The sequence below is a fragment of the Mobula birostris genome, chromosome 7 (assembly GCF_030028105.1).
Source record: "Mobula birostris isolate sMobBir1 chromosome 7, sMobBir1.hap1, whole genome shotgun sequence".
Taxonomy (NCBI): Eukaryota; Metazoa; Chordata; class Chondrichthyes; order Myliobatiformes; family Myliobatidae; genus Mobula; species Mobula birostris.
Genome location: NC_092376.1, coordinates 168,649,952 through 168,675,696, shown reverse-complemented (window position 1 = coordinate 168,675,696; position 25,745 = coordinate 168,649,952). Strand labels below are relative to the sequence as shown.

The following is a 25,745-nucleotide window of genomic DNA, read 5'->3' as shown; positions in this document are numbered from 1 at the left end:
GCTGGGAAGTTGGTAAAGGGGGATAACAAAATAGCAGAAGAACTGACTAAATATTTTTCATCAGGATTCACTGTGGAAGACACGAGCAGTATGGTGTAAGTTCCAGTTGTCAGGGGTCATGAAGTGTGTGAATTTACCACTTCGAGTGAGAAGGTTCTTGGGAAACTGAAAGGTCTGAAGGTAGATGATTCACCTGGTCCAGATGGTGCACACCCCAACATTCTGAAAGAAGTGGATTAAGAGATTGTGGAGGCATGACTAATGATCTTTCAAGAATCACTAGATGCTGGAATGATTCCAGAAGACTGGAAATTTTCAAATATCACTCCATTCTTCAATAAGGGTGAGAGGCAGAAGAAAGGAAATTATAGGCTAGTTAGTCTGACCTTAGTGATTTGGAAGATGTTGGAGTCGATTGTTAAGGATGTTGTTTCGAGATACTTGGAGGCACATGATAAAATAGGCCATAGTCAGCATAGATTCCTCAAGGGAAAATCTTGCCTGACTAACCTGTTCAAACTCTTCAAAGAAATTACAAGTAGAGTAGACAAAGGAGAATTGGTGGATGTTGTGTACTTGGATTCTCAGAAGGCCTTTGACACGGTGCCATACATGAGGCTGCCTAACATGCTATGAGCCCATGGTATTTCAGGAGAGATTCTAGCATGGATAAAGCAGCAGCTGATTGTCAGGAGGCAGATTGAGAAGAAAGGGAAGCTTTTCTGGTTGGCTGCCAGAAACTAGTGGTGCTCCACAGGGGTCTGTGTTGGGACCGATTGGCTAAAGAAGGACTTAGATAGTTTAGGAGAATGGACAAAGAAGTAGCAGGTGAAATGCAATGTTGGGAAGTGTACAAAGTGCACTTTTGCAGTCAAAATAAAAGGGTAGACTATTTTTTAAATGGAGAGAAATTTCAAAAAAAAACTGAAGCACAAAAGGACTTGGAAGTCCTTGTGCAGGATTCCCTAAAGGTTAATTTGCAGGTTGAGTTGGTGGTGAGGAATGCAAATGTGATGTTGTGGCGACCCACTTTCTAGCACACACGAACCGGCTCACGAAACAGCGCGCGCAGGCAGAAGGCCGGCCCCAAAAAGGGCGCCAGGCCATCTTCACCAGCAGGGGGAAAATCCGCGCACGGAAAGGGTCTGGGAATATGCATTCCCCACAGCAGTCCCGCCCAGGGAGGGCGGGAATGGGAAGGCTTTAAAGCAGGCCACCAAGTTTGAATAAATCTCTTTCATTGCAACTCCAACTCACCGACTACGTGTGGTTATTTTAGCGCTGTGTGTAGCACACCGCTACAATGTTAACATTCATTTCTAGAGGACTAGACACTAGAATATAAAAGCAAGGATGTAATGTTGAGGCTGTATAAAGCACTGGTGAGGTCTCACTTGGAGGTTTGTGAGCAGTTTTGGGCCCCTTATTTTAGAAAAGATGTGCTGAAACAGGAGAGGATTCAAAGAAGGTTCACAAAAATGATTCCAAAATTGAACAGCTTGTCATGAAAAGAATTTGATGGCTCTGGGCTTGTGTTCACTGCAATTCAGAAGAATGAAATGTGACCTAATTGAAACCTATCAAATGTTGAAAGGCCACGATAGAGTGGATGTGGAGTGCATGTTTCTCATGGTGGGAGAGCCTAGGACTAGAGGACACAGGCTCAAATTAGAGGAGTGCTCTTTTAGAATGAGGGTGAGGAAGAATTTCTTTAGCCAGAGAGTGGTGAATCTGTGGAATTCTGTATCACAGTCGACTTTGGATGCCAAGTCTTTAAGTATACTTAAGGCAGAGGTTGTTACATTCTTGATTTGCCAGGGCATGAAGGGATTCAGGAAAAGGCAGAGGATTGGGATTGAGAGGTAAAATGGATCAGGCATGATGAAATGGTGGAGCAGACTCAATGTGCCAAATGACTTAATTCTGCTACTACAGCAGAGGACACCTAAGTGGTCACGGGGAAAACATGCAAGCTCCTTACAGACAACAGTGGGAATTGAACTGCTGAAGTATTTTGTATGATGACAGAAAAAGCAGTGGCATTGTTGGTAATGGGAGTGGGGGGGCTTGTCTAAACTGCATAATATAGATCAGTTAAAAAAAATCTCAGAGAACGATGGCGATGGAATTTAATCCTGACAAATGTAAGATGATGTGTCTTGGGGTGACTAAAGAGAGTAGGAATTCCACAGTAAATTGTACAACACTATTAAATGTCATGCAGGACATCATTATACTCAATAAAATCATCTCAGAAGCATTCCACAAATTCTCTCAAACACAAAATAATCTGCAGATGCTGGGGTCAAAGCAACACTCACAACACGCTGGAGGAACTCAGCAGGTAAGGTAGCATCAGTGGAAACGATGAGTCGACGTTTCAGGCCAGAACCCTTCATCCTGACTAATGTACCATTATCTTTTTGACAGATTTTTTCCATCTTTCACTGTAACTTATAGACCACATCCTGGCTACTATGCAAAGACCCGTAAATAACTACCAGCAGGGTCTTCTAACTCTGTATTCTCCTGACTCTACCTACAAGGGTTCAATATCTTCCGATCCTATGTCAACTCTTTCTAAATATTTAATATCATTTTTTTACCAACAGAGCCACACCAACCCCTCTGCCTAGCTTTCTGTCTTTTCGATAGATTGTGTGTCCTTTGATATTATGCTCCCAACTACAGTCGTCCCTTAGCAACGAGTCCGTGATCCCACAATGTCATACCTGCCTATCTTTAACTGCTCTACAAGATCGTCTACCTTATTTCATATACTGTGAATTTGTCAGCCTTTTCAATTTTGTCCTCATTTTACACTGCTATCCATCCCACTGACTACAATTTTGCCCTATCATCTGCCTGCCCTTATTGACAGTCTCACTATACACTACCTCTGCTTGTAAACCAATATCCCTATCCTTAGCCCTATCATTTTGGTTCCAATACCCCTGCCAAATTAATTTAAACTTAGTTTGGATAGGTACATGATGGGTAAAGAGTCCTGTGATCTAGGCACAGGTTGATGGGACTAGGCAGAACAACAGTTCGGCACAGACTAGATGGGCTGAAGGACCTGCTTCTGTGCTGTAGTGTTCTATCACTCAATGACACTGTTAAGTGTTTAGTAAGCAAATGCATTAAATGCATAAATGATATAAATGAATAAAATCTGAACAAAATACCATCATTAAGGAACTAAAAGGAACTAAATTATTGTCAGAATCTTAACACAACTCTTGAGTCAAAGGTATCAATTTGAGAATGAACTGTTAAGGCATGGACCTCTTTGGCTTCTCTGTTAGATGTAGCAGGTGCACTTATATTAGTGTTAATGTGTGAGGTGAGGTGAGGACCTCCGTCAGTCCAAGTTGACCATGGATATTGTGTCCTAGCTGTCCTAGAAGTACAAGCCTGGACAATATGATATGGAGAGCGAGCTGTTGCCCATGTAGCAAGCTCCCTCTCTCCACACACCTGATGAACGCAAAGTAACGTTAGAGACCGATACAGTCTAGTACCAGCAGCATTGCAGGATTTGCCAGTCAGCATAGAACTCAATGTACGACTGCCTTAGGGATTCCAGCTCTGGATTTTCTTTCAGGGTTTGCTCCTGAATCCTTCCCCATGAGTGAGTATAGCCACAAGGCAGTGGAGGTTTGAGATCAGAGTTTTCCTTCTCCTAGAAGGGCCACTAACCAGAGCTGATGCACCCCATCTGCCCCAAGCGATTGGTTTTAAGGTGCCAGTAACCAATTTTTGCCCCTTCTCCTGTCAGTAGGAACAGTTCTGCCTGGCTTAGGAGCTAAGCCACACGTGAAGGCCAGGAGCTGGACTTGGTTGTCAGAGGCTATTTGAGGTACACACATTGGGAGCATTTAATAGCTAGTGGGAGCTTGTCCCCAGTACCACTCCCTGCTATAACCACATTAAGGAACCAGAGTTAATATATTACATTATATAAGGACCTGTAGATTATGCTCATTATTCTTGTGAATATATATCTCTCAGTCACAATGACTGAAAAACAATATGGCTGTTCTGGAAACACAAGTGACTACAGGGAGTAGCATGTTAGCATAGCAGCGAGCACAATGATATTACAGCTCAGAGTTCATTTCCAGTATTCTCTGTAATGAAATTTATATATCCTTCCTGTGTGAGTGTGTGTTTTGTCTGGGAGCTCCAACTTCCTCCTACAGCCCAAAAATATACCAGTTAGTAGTTTAATCGGCCATTCAGAGTTGTCCTGTAATTAGGCTTGGGTTAAATCCACTGGTTGCTGGACCGCATGGCTCTGTGGGCTGTCCCAGGCTGTATCTCCAAATAAAATAATAAATAAAGAAAGAAGCTGGAATGTGAGCAACGAACCATCTGCTCGACATACTCAGCACGTCTAGCAGGTAGAACAGACCAATAGAGCCGAGAGCAGACACGGAAGATAAAGGCTACCAAGTGGATGCTCATTCAGAATCAGAATCAGGTTTATTATCACCGGCACGTGACGTGAAATTTGTTAACTTATAAGCAGCAGTTCAATCCAATACATAATCTAGCAGAGAGAAAAAAAATAATAAATAAAATAAAACATAATAATAAACAAGTAAATCAATTTCGTATGTTGAATAGATTAAAAAAATGTGCAAAAACAGAAATACTGTATATTAAAAAAAAGTGAGGTATTGTCCAAAGCTTCAATGTCCATTTAGGAATCAGACAGCAGAGGGGAAGAAACTGTTCCTGAATCGCTGAGCGTGTGCCTTCAGGCTTCTGTGCCTCCTACCTGATGGTAACAGTGAGAAAAGGGCATGCCCTGGGTGCTGGAGGTCCTTAATAATTGATGCTGCCTTTCTGAGACACTGCTCCCTAAAGATGTCCTGGGTGCTTTGTAGGCTAGTGCCCAAGATGGAGCTGACTAGATTTGCAACCTCCTGCAGCTTCTTTCGGTCCTGTGCAGTAGCCCCTTCATACCAGACAGTGATGCAGCCTGTCAGAATGCTCTCCACGGTACAACCATAGAAGTTTTTGAGTGTATTTATTGACATGCCAAATCTCTTCAAACTCCTAAAAAAGTATAGCCACTGTCTTGCCTTCTTTATGACTACATCGATATGTTGGTACCAGGTTAGATCCTCAGAGATCTTGACGCCCAGGAATTTGAAGCTGCTCACTCTCTCCACTTCTGATCCCTCTATGAAGATTGGTATCTGCTCCTTCGTCTTACCCTTCCTGAAGTCCACAATCAACTCTTTCATCTTACTTGACGTTGAGTGCTGTGTTGTTGCTGCTGTGGCGTATCTCACTCCTGTATGCCCTCTCATCACCACCTGAGATTCTACCAACAATGGTTGTATCGTCAGCAAATTTATAGATGGTATTTGAGCTATGCCTAGCCACACAGTCATCTGTATATGGACAGTAGATTAGTGGGCTAAGCACGCACCCCTAAGGTGCGGCTGTGCTGATCGTCAGTGAGGATGATATGTGATCACCAATCCACACAGACTGTGGTCTTCCGGTTAGGAAGTCATGGATCCAATTGCAGAGGGAGGTACAGAGGCCCATGTTCTGCAACTTCTCAATCGGGACTGTGGAAATTATATTAAATGCTGAGCTATAGTCGATGAACAGCATCCTGACATAGGTGTTTGTGTTGTCTAAGTGGTCTAAAGCCGTGTGGAGAGCCATTGAGACTGTGTCTGCCGTTGACCTATTGTGGCAATAGGTAAATTGTAATGGGTCCAGGTCCTTGCTGAGGCAGGAGTTCAGTCTGGTCATAACCAACCTCTCAAAGCATTTCATCGCTGTCGATGTGAGTGCTACCGGGCAATAGTCATTAGGGCAGCCTTAATGATTCTCCTTAGGCACTGGTATGATTTTTTGAAGTAAGTGGGAACCTGCCCGTAGCAGTGAGAGGTTGAAAATGTCCTTGAATACTCCTGCTAGTTGGTTGGCAGAGGTTTTCTGAGCCTTACCAGGTACTCCATCGGGACCTTCCACCCAACATTCACAGCCTCAGCCTCATCTCCCAGCTGAAGAGAAGACAGAGTCAATGGCTGTGCAATGTATACTCCCTTTGGGAACTCCCTGGCAATAAGAATAAAAGACTACAAAATAAAATTCCCCATTAGTAACCAAGTTTCCTTCTTCACACTAATCTACAACATCAACACAAACCAAGAATCATCCAGGTATTTTTAGATGATTCATTAACTACTTTTTATACTTCACTTTTCAAGTTCCCTTCCATTGCATGTAACACGTCAATGAATCATTTCCTGACCTACGCTTGCTACTAATTCATTGTAATTCCTGAAGTAATTTGTTTGCACTATGTATAAGAAAAACAAACATCTATAGCACTTCTATAGAACAGTTCTGAATGAGTAAGCAAGCATTGATACGTCCTCAAAGATTCACACCACCCAGGCCATGAACTTTTCTTGCAGCTGCCATCAGGTTGAAGGCACGGTTGCCTCAGGACTTGCACCTCCAGGTTCAAGAACAGCTACTACCCCTCAACCATCAGGCACTTGAACAAAAGAGGATAGCTACACTCATTCTCTTTCTGGTGTTCCCACAATCAATGATCTCACTTTAAGGACTCTTTATCTAGTTATTTCATGCTCTCATTGTTTATTGTTATTTACTTTGTTTACCTACATTTGCATTTGCAGAGTTTGTTGTCTTCTATGCTCTTGTTCTTTCATTGATCCTGTTTACAGAGACAGCTTATCTACTAATGTCTACTATAAGCCTATAGACTCTCACAGCTATCTGGACTATTCCTCACCTCACCCTGTCTCTTGCAAAAATGCTATTCCCTTCTCGCAATTCCTCCATCTCCACCGCATCTGCTCTCAAGATGAGGCTTTTCTTTCCAGGATGAAGGAGATGTCCTCCTTTTTTAAAGAAAGGGGCTTCCCTTCCTCCACCATGAACTCTGCTCTCAAACGCATCTCCCCCATTTCACGCACATCTGCTCTCACTCCATCCTCCCGCCACCCCACTAGGAATAGGGTTCCCCTTGTCCTCACCTACCACCCCACCAGCCTCCGGGTCCAACATATAATTCTCCGTAACTTCCGTCACCTCCAACGGGATCTCACCACCAAGCACAGCTTTCCCTCCCCCCCCTCTGCTTTCCGCAGGGATCACTCCCTACGCGACTCCCTTGTCCATTCGTTCCCCCCATCCCTTCCCACCGATCTCCCTTCCAGCACTTACCCTTGTAAGCGGAACAAATGCTACACATGCCCTTACACTTCCTCCCTCACCACCATTAAGGGCCCCAGACAGTCCTTCCAGGTGAGGCAACACTTCACCTGTGAGTCGGCTGGGATGATATACGGCGTCCGGTGCTCTCGATGCGGCCTTCTATATATTGGCCAGACCCAACGCAGGCTGGGAGACTGTTTCACTGAACACCTACGCTCTGTCCGCCAGAGAAAGCAGAAACTCCCAGTGGCCACATGTCCCATTCCCATTCTGATATGTCTATCCACGGCCTTCTCTACTGTCAAGATGAAGCCACACTCAGGTTGGAGGAACAACACCTTATATTCCATCTGGGTAGCCTTCAACCTGATGGCATGAACATTGATTTTTCTAACTTCCATTAATGCCCCTCCTCCCCTTTGTACCCCATCCGTTATTTATTTATTATTATTTTTTTCCTCTTTCTCTTTTTCTCCCTCTGTCCCCCTCACTATACCCCTTGCCCATCTTCTGGGATTCCCCCTCCCCCTTTCTTTCTCCCTAGGCCTCCTGTCCCATGATCCTCTCATATCCCTTTTGCCAATCACCTGTCCAGCTCTTGGTTCCATCCCTCCCTCTCCTGTCTTCTCCTATCACTTTGGATCTCTCCCTCCCCCTCCCACTTTCAAATCTCTTACTAGTTCTTCTTTCAGTTAGTCCTGACGAAGGGTCTCGGCCCAAAACATCGACTGTACTTCTTCCTAGAGATGCTGCCTGGCCTGCTGTGTTCACCAGCATTTTGAGTGTGTTGCTTGAATTTCCAGCATCTGCAGATTTCCTCGTGTGTACAGTTACTGTTCTATAGATTTGTTGAGTATGCCTACAGGGTAAAGAATCTCAGGGTTGTATGGGGTGACATATATGATAATAAGTTTTACTTTCAAAATTTTTTTGAACCTTGAAGCCTTTGGATTGCTACCTAATGTTGTAACACAAATTGAGAATAAAGCACACATCAAACTAAAGGTCACCTTGGCAGTCAGCAGGGAGGGAAATTCACTGAGGAGCTAATATTTCAAGCCAATGGAGTTCATAATCGTTCACTGATGAGAAGCATATTTATTTATTTATTGACATACAGCAAGGAGTAAGCCCTCTGTCCCTTCAAGCTGCACCGCTCAACAATCCCCCCTGATTTAATGCTAGCCTAATCACGGGACAATTTACAATCACCCATTAATCTAACAACCAGTACTTCTTTGGAACACTCACAACACGCTGGAGGAACTCAGCAGGTCGGGCAGCATCCGTGGAAAAGATCGGTCGACGTTTCGGGCCGGAACCCTTCGTCAGGACTGTAGAGGGAAGGGGCAGAGGCTCTGTAAAGAAGGTGGGGGGAGGGTGGGAAGGAGAAGGCTGGTCAGTTCCAGGTGAAAAACCAGTAAGGGGAAAGATAAAGGGGTGGGGGAAGGGAAGCAGGGAGGTGATAGGCAGGAAAGGTGAAGAAAGAATATGGGAAAACACAATGGGTAGTAGGAGGAGGCGGAACCAAGAGGAAGGTGGTAGGCAGCTGGGGGAGGGGGCAGAGTGACATAGGGATAGGGGAAGGGAGGGGGAGGGAATTACCTGAAGTTGGAGAATTCTGTGTTCATACCAAGGGGCTGGAATATACCTAGACGGTATATGAGATGTTGCTCCTCCAACCTGAGTTTAGCCTCATCATGGCAGTAGAGGAGGCCATGTATGGACATATCCGAATGGGAATGGGAAGCAGAGTTGAAGTGGGTGGCCACTGGGAGATCCTGTCTGTTCTGGCGGATGGAGCGGAGGTGCTCGACGAAGCAGTCCCCCAATCTGCATTGGGTTTCACCAATGTAGAGGAGGCCGCACCGGGAGCACCGGATGCAATAGAAGACCCCAACCGACTCACAAGTGAAGTGTTGCCTCACTTGGAAGTACTGTTTGGGGCCCTGAATGGTGGCAAGAGAGGAAGTGTAGGGACAGGTGTAGCACTTGCACTTACAGGGATTAGAGCCAGGTGGGAGATCTGTGGGGAGGGACGTATGGACCAGGGAGTCGCGGAGGGACCGATCCCTGCGGAAGGCGGAGACGGGTGGAGAGGGAAAGATGTGCTTAGTTGTGGGGTCCTGTTGAAGGTGGCGGAAGTTGCGGAGGATGTGTTGGATCCAGAGGCTAGTGCGGTGGTAGGTGAGGACAAGGGGAACTCTGTCCCTGTTGTGGTGGCAGGAGGATGGGGTGAGAGCTGAAGTGTGGGAAATGGAGGAAATGTGGGTGAGGGCATCATTGATGACAGGAGAAGGGAAACCACGATTCTTAAAGAAAGAGGACATTTTAGTACTTCTTTGGACTGTGGGTGTCATGGTCCGGTCCGAAGTCGGCATTCCAGATCCCGGTCCGGTCCATGGACTCCAGACTCCAGGTCTTCTGGCTGTCCCTTGTTCCAGTTGGACTTAACCATAAGCACCTGATGCTCATCTTGGGGCTGGGAATATAAGTGGCCCTGTGACTAGGTGTGGTTGTGAGGTTGTCTTGTCAGTCTTCCCTTGGAGCAACTCACTGGTGGAAGGCTAGTGCAGTCATTGAGACATGGATTTGGCTGTTCTGTAGCCTGCTGAGTTTACTGGCTGCCTCAAGTCTTGGAGCCACCTGGGACCTAGCTCCCTTCCTGTCCCTTGCCTCTGTTGGGTAAGCCAGGCTGATTGCTGTTACCCTGTGATTGGTTCTGTCCCTTCCTGTCCCTTGCCTCTGTGGGGTGGAGTCCTGTGTCCTGCCCAGGAGTTGCCTTGAAGTACCCTTACTCTGTCATGTCCTTGTCTAGTCTCCAAGAACCCAAGCCTCATCACGTCTTCACCTAGTTTTGGGGTCTGAGCCTGTGTCAAGACCCAGGTTCTGAGTCCTTGTCCAGTCCCTGACTTGGAGTCCACACCCAGGCTCCTTGTTCCCAGTCCCTTGTCCTGGTCCTGCTTCCCTAGCCTAGTCTAGTCTGTGTTCCTGTCCCTACTCCTAGTCTGTGTACTGTCCCATCATTTAGTTTTGTCTGTTCCTGTTCCTGGTACTTCAGTGTCTGTGTCTTGCATTTGGATCTGTTTCCAATGCCCCCCCATTGTGACAGTGGGAGGGAAATAGGACCCAGAATAGTTACCAGACCATTACTTCACCCTCAAAATCCCATTCTGTGTCATCTCAATTGCCCGGTTCCTGCTGTCTTGCTAGCAGTTACAGTGGAGAATGTATGAGTAACTAGTCTATGAGATCCTAGAGCATAGAACATAGAACATAACTCTGCAGCACAGTACAGACCCTTCAGCCTAAGATGCTGTGCTGACCTCTTCACCTGCTCTAAGATCAATCTAACCCTTCCCTCTTACATAGCCCTCCATTTTTCCATCATCTATGCCCCTAACTATAGCTTTCTTAAATGCTGCTAATGGAAGAAACTGGTTCTCATCCTGACCTTTCCTGCTTTTATGCATCATAGTCTCTTGTGTGATGGTAGAAAGTCAAAGATGATACTGGATGGATAGGTGGGATCCTTAATAATGTAGCACTCCTGATAAATGTCCCTGGTGGATGGTAGGGTGACCTCTATTATCCTTTCAGCTGTTCTCACAGCCTTTTGTAGAGACTTCTGGTGTGATGTTCGTCTGCTCCCATACCAGATGGAGATGCAACTTGCCAGGACGTTCCCAACAGTGCTCCTGTAAAAATCAGCTAAGATGGGGGGGTGCAAGACTTGATAGGAACTTCTTAAGAAGTGGAGGTGGTGCTGTGCTGTCTTGTTCAGGGAGGAGATACTAAGAGACCAGGAGAGGTCATCCATAATGTGAAATCCCAGGAACTTGGTGCACTTAACTCTGTCTATGAAGGAGTCATGTATTCACAGAAGGGGAATGGTTTGTCTGCACTTTGCTGAAGTCTACAATGACCTCCTTTGTCTTCTCCACATTCAGGTTTAGGTTGTTCTTCTCACACCAATCCACCAAGTGCTCTGCTTCTTCTATACTCTGTCTTGTCACCGATCTTTGACCAGGCCAACCACTGTTGCGACATGCACAAACTTGATGAAACGTTTTGAGCTGGATCCTGCGACATAGTCATGCATCAGCGGGCTGAGCACACAGCCCTGGGGAGCGCCAGTGCTCAGCGTAATGGGATGAGAGACGTTGCTGCCCACATGGACTGACTGTGGCCTTATGTTAAGAAGTCTAGTATCCAATTGCAGAAGATACTGAAATTTCTACAATTGTAGAAAAGGTTTCTAAGATTATTGTCAAGGCTCAAGGGACTGTTACTGAGAGAGGATGAGCAAAATTGAGACTCTTTTCATTGGAATGTAAGAGAATGAGGGGTGATGCACAGAATCATGTGAGGCATGGATAGGAATGCACACAGTCTTTTTTTTCCCTCGAGCTGGGGATGAAGAACTAGAGGGCATAATACTGTAAGACCATAAGACATAGGAGCAGAATAAGGCCATTCGAGTCTGCTCTTCCACTCCATCATGGCTGATCCCAGATCCCACTCAACCCAATAGAACTGCCTTCTCACCATATCCTTTGCTGCCCTGACCCATCAAGAAACTATCAACTTCAGCTTTAAATATACCCATGGATTTGGTCTCCACCTCAGTTTGTCGCAGGGCATTCCACAGATTCACTACTCTCAGGCTAAAAAATTCCTCCTTACCTCTGTTCTGAAGATTGCTCCTCAGTTATAAGGGTGTGCCGTCTAGTTCTGGGTGCCCCAACCTCTCTGCACCCAACCTATCTAGTCCTTCCAACATTCAGTAGGCTTCAATGAGATCCCCCCGCATTCTTCAAAATTCCAGTGAGTACAGGTCCAAAGCTGTCAAGCTCTCCACATATATTAACTGCTCTGGACTCTCTCCAATGACAACACATCCTTTCTGAGATATGAGGCTCAAAACTGTTGACCATGCTCCAACTGCAGTCTGACTAGTGTCTTATAAAGGCTCAGCATTATCTCCTTGCTTTTATATTCTATTCCCCTTGAAATAAATGCCAAAATTGCATTTGCCTTCTTTACCACAGACTCAACCTGTAACTTAACCTTCTTGGAATCCTGCATGAGGACTCCTAAGTCCCCCTGCACCTCTGATGGTTGAACCTTTTCCCTATTTAGATAATAATCCGCATTACTGTTCCTTTTACCAAAATGCATTATCATACATTTCCAAACACTGTATTCCATCTGCCATTTTTTTGCCCATTCTTCCAATTTGTCTAAGTCCTTCTGCAATCGTGTTGCTTCCTCAGCACTACCTACTCCTCCATCTATCTTCGTATCATCTGCAAATTTTGCCACAAAGCCATCAATTCCATTATCCAACTCATTGACAAACAATGTGAAAAGTAGTGGTCCAATACTGACCCCTGAGGAACACCACTAGTCACTGGCAACCAACCAGAAAGAGTCCCTTTTATTCCCATTCCCTGCCTTCTGCCTCTCAGCCATTCCTCTAACCATGCCAGTATCTTTCCTGAATCACCATAGGATTTTATCTTATTAATCAGCCTCATGTTTGGCACCTTATCAAATGCCTTCTGAAAATCCAACTAAATTACATCCATTGCCTTTCCTTTTTCCACCCTGCTTGTTACTTGAAGAACTCCAACAGTTTTGTCAGGCAAGATTTTCCTTCACAGAAACCATGCTGACTTTGACTTATTTTATCATTAGTCTCCAAGTACCCCGAAACTTCATCCTTAATAATAGACTCCAATATTTTCCCATCCACTGTTAGCCTAACTGTCCTATAATTTCAGTTTTTTTGCCTTCCTCCCTTCTTAAAGAGTGGAGTGACACTTGCAATCTTCCAGTCCTCTGGGACCACACCAGAATCAAGTGAATTTTGAAAGATCATGACCAATGCATCTTTTATCTCTTCAGCAACCTCTCTCAGGACTTTGGGATGTAGTGCATCTGGACCAGGTTACTTATTCACCTTAAGACCTTTGAATTTGCCAAGGACTTTTCTCTTTGTAATAGCAATAGAACTCACTCTTGCTCCCTGACACTCACAAACCTCTGGCATACTGCTAGTGCCTTGGAATTCATAGCAAGAAGATTCGAGTACAGGAGCAGGGAGGTACTACTGCAGTTGTACAAGGCCTTGGTGAGACCACACCTGGAATATTGTGTGCAGTTTTGGTCCCCTAATCTGAGGAAAGACATTCTTGCCATAGAGGGAGTACAAAGAAGGTTCACCAGATTGATTCCTGGGATGGCAGGACTTTCATATGATGAAAGACTGGATCGACTAGGCTTATACTCTCTGGAATTTAGAAGATTGAGGGGGGATCTGATTGAAACGTATAAAATCCTAAAGGGATTGGACAGGCTAGATGCGGGAAGATTGTTCCCGATGTTGGGGAAGTCCAGAACGAGGGGTCACAGTTTGAGGATAAAGGGGAAGCCTTTTAGGACTGAGATGAGGAAAAACTTCTTCACACAGAGAGTGGTGAATCTGTGGAATTCTCTGCCACAAGAAACAGTTGAGGCCAGTTCATTGGCTATATTTAAGAGGGAGTTAGATATGGCTCTTGTGGCTAAAGGGATCAGGGGGTATGGAGATAAGGCAGGTACAGGGTTCTGAGTTAGATGATCAGCCATGATGATACTGAATGGCGGTGCAGGCTCGAAGGGCTGAATGGCCTATTCCCGCTCCTATTTTCTATGTTTCTATGTCTTCCACAGTGAAGACAGATACAAAGTACCCATTAAGTTAATCTGCCGTGTCTTTGTCCCCTATTATTACCTCACCAGCATCATTTTCCAGTGGTCCAATATCAACTCTCACCTCTCTTTTACTCTTTATATAACTGAAAAAACTTTTGTATCCTGTTTTATATTACTGGCTAGTTTGCACTCATATTTCATCTTTTCCCTTCTTATAGCTTTTTTATTTGCCTTTTGTTGGATTTTAAAAGCTTCCAAATCATCCAATGTCCAACTCACTTTTGGTACCTTTATTTGCCCTTTCTTTGGCTTTTATGCAGTCCCTAACTTCCTTTGTCAGCCATGGTTGCCTACCCCTGCCATTTGAGAACTTCTTCCTCTGTGGAACATATCTACCCTGCACCTTGTACAACTATTCCCAGAACCTTCAGCCATCTCTGCTCTGCCATAATCCCCACCAGAATCCTCCTCCAATCCACCTGGGCAGGCTCCTCTCTCATGCCTCTGTAATTCCTTTTGCGATACTGATACATGCGATTTATTAGATTAGATTAGATTAGATTCAGCTTTATTGTCATTGTGCCGAGTATAGATACAAAGCCAATGAAATACAATTAGCATCTAACCAGAAATGCAAAGAGTAATGTTATTTACAAAATAACTGTGAATAAAAAATAAGTGCTACAGCACACGAATGTAAAAGTACTGAGACAGTACAATATAGGTGCAATACTGCTTAATGCTGTGATGTGAGGTTCAGCAGGGTCACAGCCTCAGGGAAGAAGCTCTTCTTGTGCCTTCCTGACTTATGCTTCTCCCTCTCAAATTGCTGTATGAATTCAATCATATTATGATCACTGTCTTCAAAAGGTTCCTTTACATTAAGCTTCCTAATAAGATCTGAGTTATCACACAACATCCAATCTAAGATAACCTTTCACCCAGTAGGCTCAAGCACAAGCTGCTCTAAAAAGCCATCTCCTAGGCATTCAACAAATTCCCTCTCTTGCGATCCGACACCAACCTAATTTTCCCAATCCTCTTGCGTATTGAATCTTCCGCATTACAATTGTGTCAGTAACCTTATTAAATGCCTTTTCCAGCTTCCTTTACAATCTCAATCTCACATCTTAGCTACTACTTAGAGGCCTATATATTATTCCCATAATGTTTTTTTTTACCCTTGCGGTTTCTTAACTCCACCTGCAAAGATTTAACATTCTCTGACCCTTTCTAAAGATATAATTCCACCTCTTATCAACAGAGCCACACAACCACCTATGCTTTCTAGCCTGTCCTTTTGACACAAAGTATATTCTTTGATGTTAAGCTCCCAATTATGACTTTCTTTCAGCCATGACATAGTGATGTCCACAACATCATAATGACCAATCTCTAACTGCGTCACAAGCTCGTACATCTTATTCTGAATGCTACACCCATTTAAATGCAACACCCTCAGTCCTGTATCCTTCGCCCTTATGAAATTTGCCTCTGTGGTACAATTTAACTCTTCGCTCTGTCTGCATTCGTACCCAATCACTGGCTTGTCCTTCCTTACATCGTGTTACATACATCATCTACTTGTAAACCTGGTGGCTCATTCTCAGCTCTATCATGCTAGTTCCCATCCCCTCTGATATTAGTTTAAACCACTCCCAACAACTCTAGTAAACCTGCCTGTGAGAATATTGGACACAGAAGGGAAGTAATGACGCATGCCCTTACTGAATTCCTGTGTGTTTATGCTTTTCTGCTCCAACTCTCTTCAAAGTATGCTTAGCTGGAAGAAGTTTAAATCTTCACTTAGGTGGAATTTCAGTGAGACCCTCTCTCACGACTCTTCGGTGTGATCTCTGACTTCTTCCGCTCCCCCCACCTTCTAATTCTGGCTTCTTCCCCCCTTGTTTTCTAGTCCTGACAAACAGCATTGGACTGAAACATCAGTTCTTTATTCCTTTCCATAGATGCTGCCTGACCTATCGGGTCGCTCACGCATGCTGTGTGCATTGCTCTGGATTTCCAGAATCTGCATAATCTTTTCTCTTTATGAATAACTATCTCATCCTACAATTTAAAATTATTTATTTTCTTTTAATCCCCTCATTCATCTCCTTAAACCTACACTGTCTTCAACTATGATTAATAAGCATTCACCTTAATCTCTCAGGCAGCTTTGAAAGCATTTTCTATTAGCTAGGCAATATTAGTCTCAACCCTTTCACATTATTTCTGTTATTTCCACAGCTCCATTTTGCAAATTCCAAGCAAGGATTTCCTCACTTTTCAAGTCATGATACAATGTTAACTCTGCTTTATTCTCCACTGATGCCCTTTTGAATAAGCAGAGTAGGTTCTGACTTTAAAACAACCTATTCATTACCTGAATCTACCCCAGATTCCATTCGAAGTACCCCGACAGGTAACCCAGCTGCAGCTATTCATTTGCCAATGTATCTCTAGAGCCGTCGTTCACAAGGCATGCGCTCTTGAAATTGTTCTTCAAGAGAAAATATTTCAGTAAGTAGGACTCGTAAGACGAATTCAGTCCCCTTGAAGCAGTAGTGTGCTAGATGATGTTGAAATACTAGCTGTTGCTGCCACCTGTGGTTCAGAAGCAGTGTAGTGTTGCCAGAGGTGGGAGTTCTCAATATATTCACTGCAGTCTGATGGTAAAGAGAACATGCCCAAGAATACACACAGAAAAGTGCATTTCTGTCACCAGAGATTCATGTTCTTATAACCATATAAACCATATAACAATTACAGCATGGAAACAGGCCATCTCGGCCTTTCTAGTCCATGCCGAACTCTTACTCTCACCTAGTCCCACTGACCTGCACTCAGCCCATAACCCTCCATTCCTTTCCTGTCCATATAGCTATCCAATTCAACTTTAAGTGCCAACATCGAACCTGCCTCGACCACTTCTGCTGGAAGCTCGTTCCACACAGCTACCGCTCTCTGACTAAAGAAGTTACCGCTCATGTTACCCCTAAATTTCTGCTCTCAACTCATGTCCTTTTGTTTGAATCTCCCCCACTCTCAATGGAAAAAGCCTATCCACGTCAACTCTATCTATCCCCCTCATAATTATAAATACCTCTATCAAGTCCCCCCTCAACCTTCTACACTCCAAAGAATAAAGACCCAACTTGTTCAACCTTTCTCTGTAACTTAGGTGATGAAACCCAGGTAACATTCTAGTAAATCTTCTCTGTACTCTCTCTATTTTGTTGACATCTTTCCTATAATTCAGTAATCAGAACTGTACACAATACTCCAAATTTGGACTTACCAATGCCTTGTACAATTTCAACATTACATCCCAACTCCTATACTCAATGCTCTGATTTATAAAGGCCAGCATACCAAAAGCTTTCTTCACTACCCTATCCACATGAGATTCCACCTTCAGGGAACTATGCACCATTATTCCTAGATCCCTCTGTTCTGCTGCATTCTTCAGTGCCCTACCATGTATGTTCTATTTTGATTAGTCCTACCAAAATGTAGCACCTCACATTTATCAGCATTAAACTCCATCTGCCATCTTTCAGCCCACTCTTCTAACTTGCCTAAATCTTTCTGCAAGCTTTGAAAACCTACTTCATTATCCACAACTCCACCCATCTTAGTATCATCTGCATACTTACTAATCCAATTTACCACCCCATCATCCAGATCATTAATGTATATGACAAACAACATTGGACCCAGTACAGATCCCTGAGGCACACCACTAGTCACCAGCCTCCAATCTGACACACAGTTATCCACCACTACTCTCTGGCGCCTCCCATCCAGCCACTGCTGAATCCATTTTACTACTTCAATATTAATACCTAATGATTGAACCTTCCTAACTAACCTTCCATGTGGAACCTTGTCAAAGGCCTTACTGAAATCCATAGAGACAACTTTACTTCTATAAACTTTTAACCTTTCCTTTCAACCTAATAGGAGCATAAAGATTCTGTACCCTCAAAATTTCACCTTTAAATGACCTCCATTTCTCTATTACATCCTTCCCAGAGAACAAATTGTCCCAATCCACGCCTTCTAAATCCTTTCGCATCTCCTCAAAGTTAGCCTTTCTCCAATCAAAAATCTCAACCCTGGGTCCAGACCTATCCTTCTACATAATTATATTGAAACTAATCGCATTGTGATCACAGGACCCAAAGTGCTCCCCAACACAAACCTCTGTCACCTGACCTATCTCATTCTCTAACAGGAGATCCAACACTGCCCCTTCTCTAGTTGGTACCTCTATGCATTGCTGCAAAAACCTATCCTGCACACATTTTACAAACTCCAAACCATCCAGCCCATTTACAGTATGGGCTTCCCAGTCTATGTGTGGAAAATAAAAATCTCCCACAATCACAACCTTGTGCTTACTACAAATATCTGCTATCTCCTTACAAATTTGCTCCTCCAATTCTCGCTCCCCATTTTGTGTTCTATAATACACCCCCATAAGTGTTACTACACCTTTCCCGTTCCTCAATTCCACCCAAACAGCCTCCCTAGATGAGCCCTCTGATCTATCCTGCCAGAGCATCGCTGTAATATTTTCTCTGACAAGCAATGCAACACCTTCCCCTCTTGTCCCTCCGATTCTATCACACCTGAAGCAATTAAATCCAGGAATATTTAGTTGCCAATCACACCCCTCCTGTAACCATGTTTCACTAATAGCTACCACATCATACTTCCAGGTATCAATCCATGCTTTAAGGTCATCCACCTTTCTTATAATGCTCCTAGCATTAAAATAAATGTATTTAAGAAATTTTCCACCTCTTACTCTCTGGTTATCACTAACAGTGCAAACAACTTTGCTATTTTCTTTATCTTCCTTCTCCCTTGCATCTGTTCCTACGCTCTGGTTCCCCTCTCCACCCCCCCCCCCCCCCCGTATCTAGTTTAAATCTACTGGAGCCTCTCCAGAAAACCTACCTGCAAGAATATTTGTCCTCCTCCAGTTCAGATGTAGACCGTCCCGCCGGAAAAGGTCCCACCTTCCCTGGAAAACTGCCCAATTATCTATAAATCTGAAGCCCTCCCTTCTGCACCATGTCTTCAGCCACGGGTTGATCTGCGTTATCTTATTACTTCTAAACCCGCCTGCATGTGGCACTGGTAGCAATCCTGAAATTGCTATCCTGGAGGTCCTGTCCTTTAACTTGGCGCCTAACTCCCTAAATTCACCTTTCAGGACCTCCTCACTCTTCCTACCCACATCATTGGTCCCTACATGGACCACGATATCTGGCTGCTCACCCTCCCTCTTGAGAATACTGAGAACTCGATCCGAGATATCATGGACCTTGGCACCAGGGAGGCAACAGTCCATCCGGGATTCTCGATCTCTTCCACAGAACCTCCTATCTGTCCCTCTAACTATCAAATCCCCTATCACTACTGCTCTCCTCTTTTCCTTCCTTCCTTTCTGAGTTGAGGGTCCAGTCTCGGTGCCAGAGACGCAACCACTGCAACTTGTCCCTGGTAGGTCATCCCCATCAACAGTATCCAAAATGATGTAGTTATTATTGGTGGGAACGGCCACAGGGGTGCTCTGCTCATTCTGTCTATTCCCCTTCCCTCTCCTGACAGTCACCCAGCTACCTGTCTCTTGCAGGCATTCACAGTAATCACAATAAAGTAAAAGAGTCAATGAAGAACTACACACAACAAAGACAGACAAACAGCCAATGTGCAAAAGGAAATAGTGCAAATACCAAAAAAATCAAAATAATAATAATTAATAAATAACTAATTAAATATGGAGGACATGAGTTGCAGAGTCCTCGAAGCTGAGTCCATAAGTTAAGAATCAGTTAAGTATCGGGTTGAGTGAAGTTATCCACTTTACTTCAGGAGTCTGATGATTAAACTCTTTCTCAACCTGGTGGTGTGGGACCCAAGGCTCCTGTACTTCCTTCCTGATGGCAGCAGTGAGAAGACAGCATGTCCTAGATGGTGAGGGTCCTTGATAATGGACGGTGCCTTCTTGTGGCAATGTTCCTTGTAGATGTGCTCAGTGGTAGAAAGGGCTTTTCCTCTGATGGACTGGGCTATATCCATTACATTTTGTCCGTTTTTCTGTTCATGGGTATTGGTGTTCCCATACCAAGCCATGGTACAACTATTCAGGATACTCGCCACTGTGGGTCTGTGGAGGTTTGTCAGAATTTTAGAGGACATGCTGTATCTTTATAAACTTCTAAGAAAGTAGAGGCGGTGCGGCGCCTTCTTTGTAAAGACGCTTACATGTTGGTCCCAGGACAGATCTTCTAAAATGATAGTACCAATAAATTTAAAACTGTTGACCCTCTCCACCTCCAATTCCCCTGGTGAGGACTGGTTCATGGACCCCTGATTCCCTCCTCCTGTAGTCAAAAATCCACTCTTTGGTTTGGCAGACATCGAGTGAGAGGCTGTTGTTTTGGCACCATTCAATCTCTCTCCTCCGTGCTGATTTATCACCACCTTCGATTCGCCTGAAAACAGTGGTGTTGTCAGCAAACTGGAACATGCCCAAGAATGTCCCAGGCATGAAGGTTTTATCCCCATGCTGTAAATTATTTCTGGTGTGAGATAATATAACATGCAATATATTTCTGTGTAAGCAGATCTAGGATACTGAAGTCCACTAGGTTTAATCAGAGCCGGAGAAAGAATCAGGTTTATCACTGGCGAATGTCATAAAGTATTGAAACTTCAACCATCTGAATCCACACATGACATCAAGCAGCTATTTACACTTAAAATTAATTAAGGCATCCGTTAGTCTTGCGAGACCATAGATCTGCGCCTGGAAAGTCTTCACTCTCCAGGGTGCAGGTCTGGGCAAGGTCGTATGGAAGACCGGCAGTTGCCCATGCTACAAGTCTCCCCACTCCACGACACCGATGTTGTCCAAGGGAAGGGCATTAGGACTCATACAGCTTGGCACCAGTGTCGTCGCAGAGCAATGTGTGGTTAAGTGCTTTGCTCAAGGACACAACACGCTGCCTTGGCTGGGGCTCAAACTCACGACCTTCAGATCGCTAGTCGAACACCTTAACCACTTGGCCACGTGCCCACACAGCTATTTACACTAATCCTGCATTAATCCCCATTCTGTGAGACACAGGAGCACTCAATGGGCCATTTTGCCGCTCGAGTCTGCTCCATCGCATCCACTTCTATTTTTTTAATTTAGAGATATGACACAGAAACAGACCCTTCCAGCCCATGAGACTCTGTCACCCAATTAAACTCATGCTACCAATTAACCTGTATGCTTTGGACTGTGAGTGGAAGCCTGAGCACCCACAGGAAACCCACATGGTCACGGGAGAATCTTTGCAGGCAGCGGAGGGAATGGAACCCTGTTCACTGATACTGTAACCGCATTACGCGACCTGCTACGCCGCCATGCCACTTCAGCGACACTCAGATTCTGCCAGTCATCAGTGAGAGGTAACTTACAGTGGTGGTAACCTGCAAGCAGCACACCTTTGGGATGTGGGAGAGAACAGTGTCACCTAAGCAAAACCCAGAAGTTCACAGGGTGAATGTGCAGGCTCCACAGCACAGACCCCAGGGTTAGAATTGCGCTGGGCCTCTGGTGTGGTGAGACTCAACTCAGTGTGTCCCTTTCATTGGACTTCTCCCGCCCCATTGCCAACCCCGTATTGCTCAGCACTTGGCCTGCTTGTTTAATTTGGTGCCACTGAGCATCTGAAGGCAAAGGAGTTTAGAGTTCGTGCAGGACCTTTGAGAAATGGATGCACTTGGGAAGTTATAGCGTCTCGGAGAGTACAGCACAGAAATGGGATCCTTTGAGCTCCTTCTGGTAAGATAGCAGCACGTTCGACCACGGAGGCTTCTACAGGGCCTACTGAAGGTGTTATAATCCTTATATGTATTTTTGATGATCGCAAGCCCCTACTAGACATGAAGAACTTAATGTATTGCAGGTCTATCCCATCAGCAGGTTGCTCGTTGACAGAGAAACTGCAGAGAGCTGAACTCGGAGCTGATCGACCCTGCTCCCTGTGTCAGGGAAGGGTCGGAGGAGACGGAGCATGAAGGCACGGCATCCAAGCTGGAGTCAGTGCTGCCCCCAGTGTTCACTCAGAAGAAGACAGGCTGCATTGTGTTCGACTGCAGACTGCTGCAACATTCATGGGGCTCAGGGTCCTCGACTACATTTTTTTCCGTGACTGTATTTTACTGATATCTTCTACGTGTTTGCTGTTTTATATGTGCTACAGGTGCCTTGTGCTTTACATGACTACGTGCCCTGTGTTTTGCTCCTTAGACCTGGAGTAACACTGTTTTATTTGGCTGTATTCATGGGTATTCATCTATGGTTGAATGACGACGAAACTGGAAATTGACCCACCCCATCCATTCCAATTGTGATGTGAATGCCATTTTCCTGCTTTAGTCCTGTATTCCTTAATTTATTTCCCCTATAAGTACCTGTCCAAACACCATTCAAATGTAATTGTATCTGCTTCCACCATATCCTCTGGTAGCTCATTCCAGATATCCACCACCCTCTCTCCGCCTGGGGTTTGAGATTTAGTATGTCTCAAAATACTCATGGATTTCTATAAATAAACCACAAGACCATAAGACCATAAAACATAGGAGCAGAATTAGGCTTTTCAGCTAATCAAGTCAGCTCCATCATTCCATCATGGTTGATTTATTATCCCTCTTAATTCCCATTCTTCTGCCTTCTCCCCATAACCTTTGATGCCCTAACCTTTCAACTTCCACTTTAAATATATCCATTGACTTGGCATCACAGCTGTCTGTGCCAATGAATTCCACAATTCCACTACCTCTGGCTAAGGAAAAGCTCTTCCCGAGTTCCTGAAATCATCCGCACAAATCTCCTCTGGACCCTCTCCAATGCCAGCATAACTTTCCCTAGATAAGGGGCCCCAAAGAGCTCACAATGCTCCATGTGCAGTCTAACCAATACTTTACAAAGTCTCATCATTGCATCCTTCCTTCTATATTCTATTCCTCTTTAATGAATGCTAACGTTACATTTGCCTTCCTTATCACAGTAACTGTACTAACTCTATATTCTGCTTTCAAGTTCGATCATCACTTCAATATTTTCTGGCCTGCACTCCATCTTGCTACTTCTACACAGCTGGGCATTCTTTCTACATCCCATGTTAACCCATGACAACGCTACCTAAATCACCACCAACCTGTATGTCATCCGCAAACTTACTGACCTACAAATCCACTTCCTTGTCCAACTCATTTCTAGAAGTCACAAAGAGCAGGGGCCCATAAAACAGATCTCTGCAGAACACCACTAGTTATTGGCATCAAGGTAGAATTTGTGCCTCCAACGGGATCCCACCACTAAGCACATCTTTCCCTCCCCCACCCCCCCTGCTGCTTTCCGCAGGGATCGCTCCCCACGCGACTCCCTTGTCCATTCGTCCCCCCCCATCCCTCCCCACTGATCTCCCTCCTGGCACTTATCCTTGTAAGCGGAACAAGTGCTACACATGCCCTTACACTTCCTCCCCTACCACCATTCAGGGCCCCAAACAGTCCTTCCAGGTGAGGCGACACTTCACCTGTGAGTCGGCTGGGGTGATATACTGCGTCCGGTGCTCCCGATGTGGCCTTTTATTGGCGAGACCCGACTCAGACTGGGAGACCGTTTCGCTGAACACCTATGCTCTGTCCGCCAGAGAAAGCAGGATCTCCCAGTGGCCACACATTTTAATTCCACATCCCATTCCCATTCCCATTCTGACATGTCTATCCGCGGCCTCCTCTACTGTAAAGATGAAGGCAAACTCAGGTTGGAGGAACAACACCTTATATTCCGTCTGGGTAGCCTCCAACCTGATGGCATGAACATCAACTTCTCTAACTTCTGCTAATGCCCCACCTCCCCCTCGTACCCCATCCATTATTTATTTTTATACACACATTCTTTCTCTCACCCTCCTTTTTCTCCCTCTATCCCTCTGACTATACCCCTTGCCCATCCTCTGTGTTCCCCCCCTTGTCTTTCTCCCCAGACCTCCTGTCCCATGATCCTCTCATATTCCTTTTGCCAATCACCTGTCCAGCTCTTGGCTCCATCCCTCCGCCTCCTGTCTTCTCCTATCATTTTGGATCTCCCCCTCCCCCTCCAACTTTCAAATCTCTTACTAGCTCTTCCTTCAGTTGGTCCTGACGAAGGGTCTCGGCCCGAAACGTCGACTGTACCTCTTTCTAGAGATGCTGCCTGGCCTGCTGCGTTCACCAGCAACTTTGATGTGTGTTGCTAGAATTTGTGCCTTCTATTTCTCCTGTTGTTGTTTCTTTACATGTCTTGCGGCGCATCAGGAAGCATTTTTGCCACTTCCATAGCATTTGACTGATTTTTATGAGGCTGGGTTGCCAACTCAATGCTCAACCCAGCACGTACAGAAAGCCTCGAAGTCGGGTGCTGATGCCATTACACCACCAGCTGGCTAGTACTTCTTCTGCGGTCAAGCTCATTCCAAATCCATGCAGCTAAGTTTCCATGGAGACCGTGTCTTATGACTTTCTGAAAGAGGCCAACCATTGGAAACCTAGTCAGATACCTTACTAAAATTCATATGCACCACCATCCACCACCCTAGCTGCATCCATTTGTTTTGTCACCTCTTTGAAACGCTTAACAAGAGTTGTAAGGCAGGAGCTGCCCCCACTCTGCCGTACTGTCTATCCCTAATATGACAATGCTTCTCTGACAATGGCAATGACAATATTGACTGGTTGCATCACAGCCTAGTATGGACACACCAATGCCCTTGAATCGAAGAGCCTATAAAAAGTAAAGTCCATTACAGATAAAACCCTCCCCAACATTAAGCATATCTACGTGGAACACTATCACAAGAGAGAATCCTTAACCATACGGACAATGTTCTCTTTTTCCTGCTGCCATCAGGAAGAAGGTACAGGAGCCTCAGGACTCACACCACCAGGTTCAAGAACAGTTATTACCGCTCAAGCATTAGGCTCCTGAACCAGAGGTGATAACTTCACATAACTTTACTGACCCTGTCACTGAACTATTCCCACAACCTATGGACTTACTTTCAAGGACTCTTCATCTCACGTTCTCAATATGTATTGCTTATTTTTCACTTATTGTTGTTGTTATTATTATAATTATTATTATTATCAATATTTCTTTTTTCCCTTTTGTATTTTATTGTCTTTTGCACATTGGTTGGAGATGGTCTTTCATTGATTCTATTGTGTTTCTTGTATTTACTGTGAAAATCAATCTCAGGGTTGTATACGGTGGCATACGTATATGCACATGGATCATGAATTTACTTTGAATGTAAACTTTAAAATCCCCATAAATCCTGTTTCTAAGAATCCTTCCCATCATCTTACCCACCATTGACATAAGAATCACTGGTCTATAATTCTCAGGGGTATCCCTTTTTTTCTCTTGAACAAAGGAAAACATTTGGCATTGCCCAATCTTCTAGTACTACTCCTGTGGCCAGGGAGGCACAAAGATAATTGTTACTGCACCAGCAGTCCCTTCCCCTCTTCCCTTGCTTCCCAAAGTTACCTAGTATATTTATACTAATCTTTTACAGAAGCAACAACACTTCTTCTTTCTTAACCTCAGCATGCTCCAGCACAACAGATAATTCTACACTGACTTCACATTTCTCGAAGTTCCTCTCCTTGGAGATCTCGGAAGCAAAGGGTTCACTATGGGACTTTAAGTAATCACTCAAGTACGCAGGTGACACCAGATGACCTAGAGACAGGAGGTGGAAGAA

At 44.6% G+C, this 25,745-nt stretch overlaps 1 long non-coding RNA gene across 1 annotated transcript in view; it reads right to left on the bottom strand.

Annotated features, from left to right (window-relative positions):
- The window catches only part of LOC140200880 (uncharacterized), a 43,405-nt gene extending 27,013 nt beyond the window's left edge, over positions 1-16,392 (bottom strand). The window contains exon 1 of the long non-coding RNA XR_011886747.1: positions 16,304-16,392. This is a non-coding gene — a long non-coding RNA (uncharacterized lncRNA). The remainder of the gene's footprint in view (positions 1-16,303) is intronic.
- Positions 16,393-25,745: the final 9,353 nt, after the last annotated feature.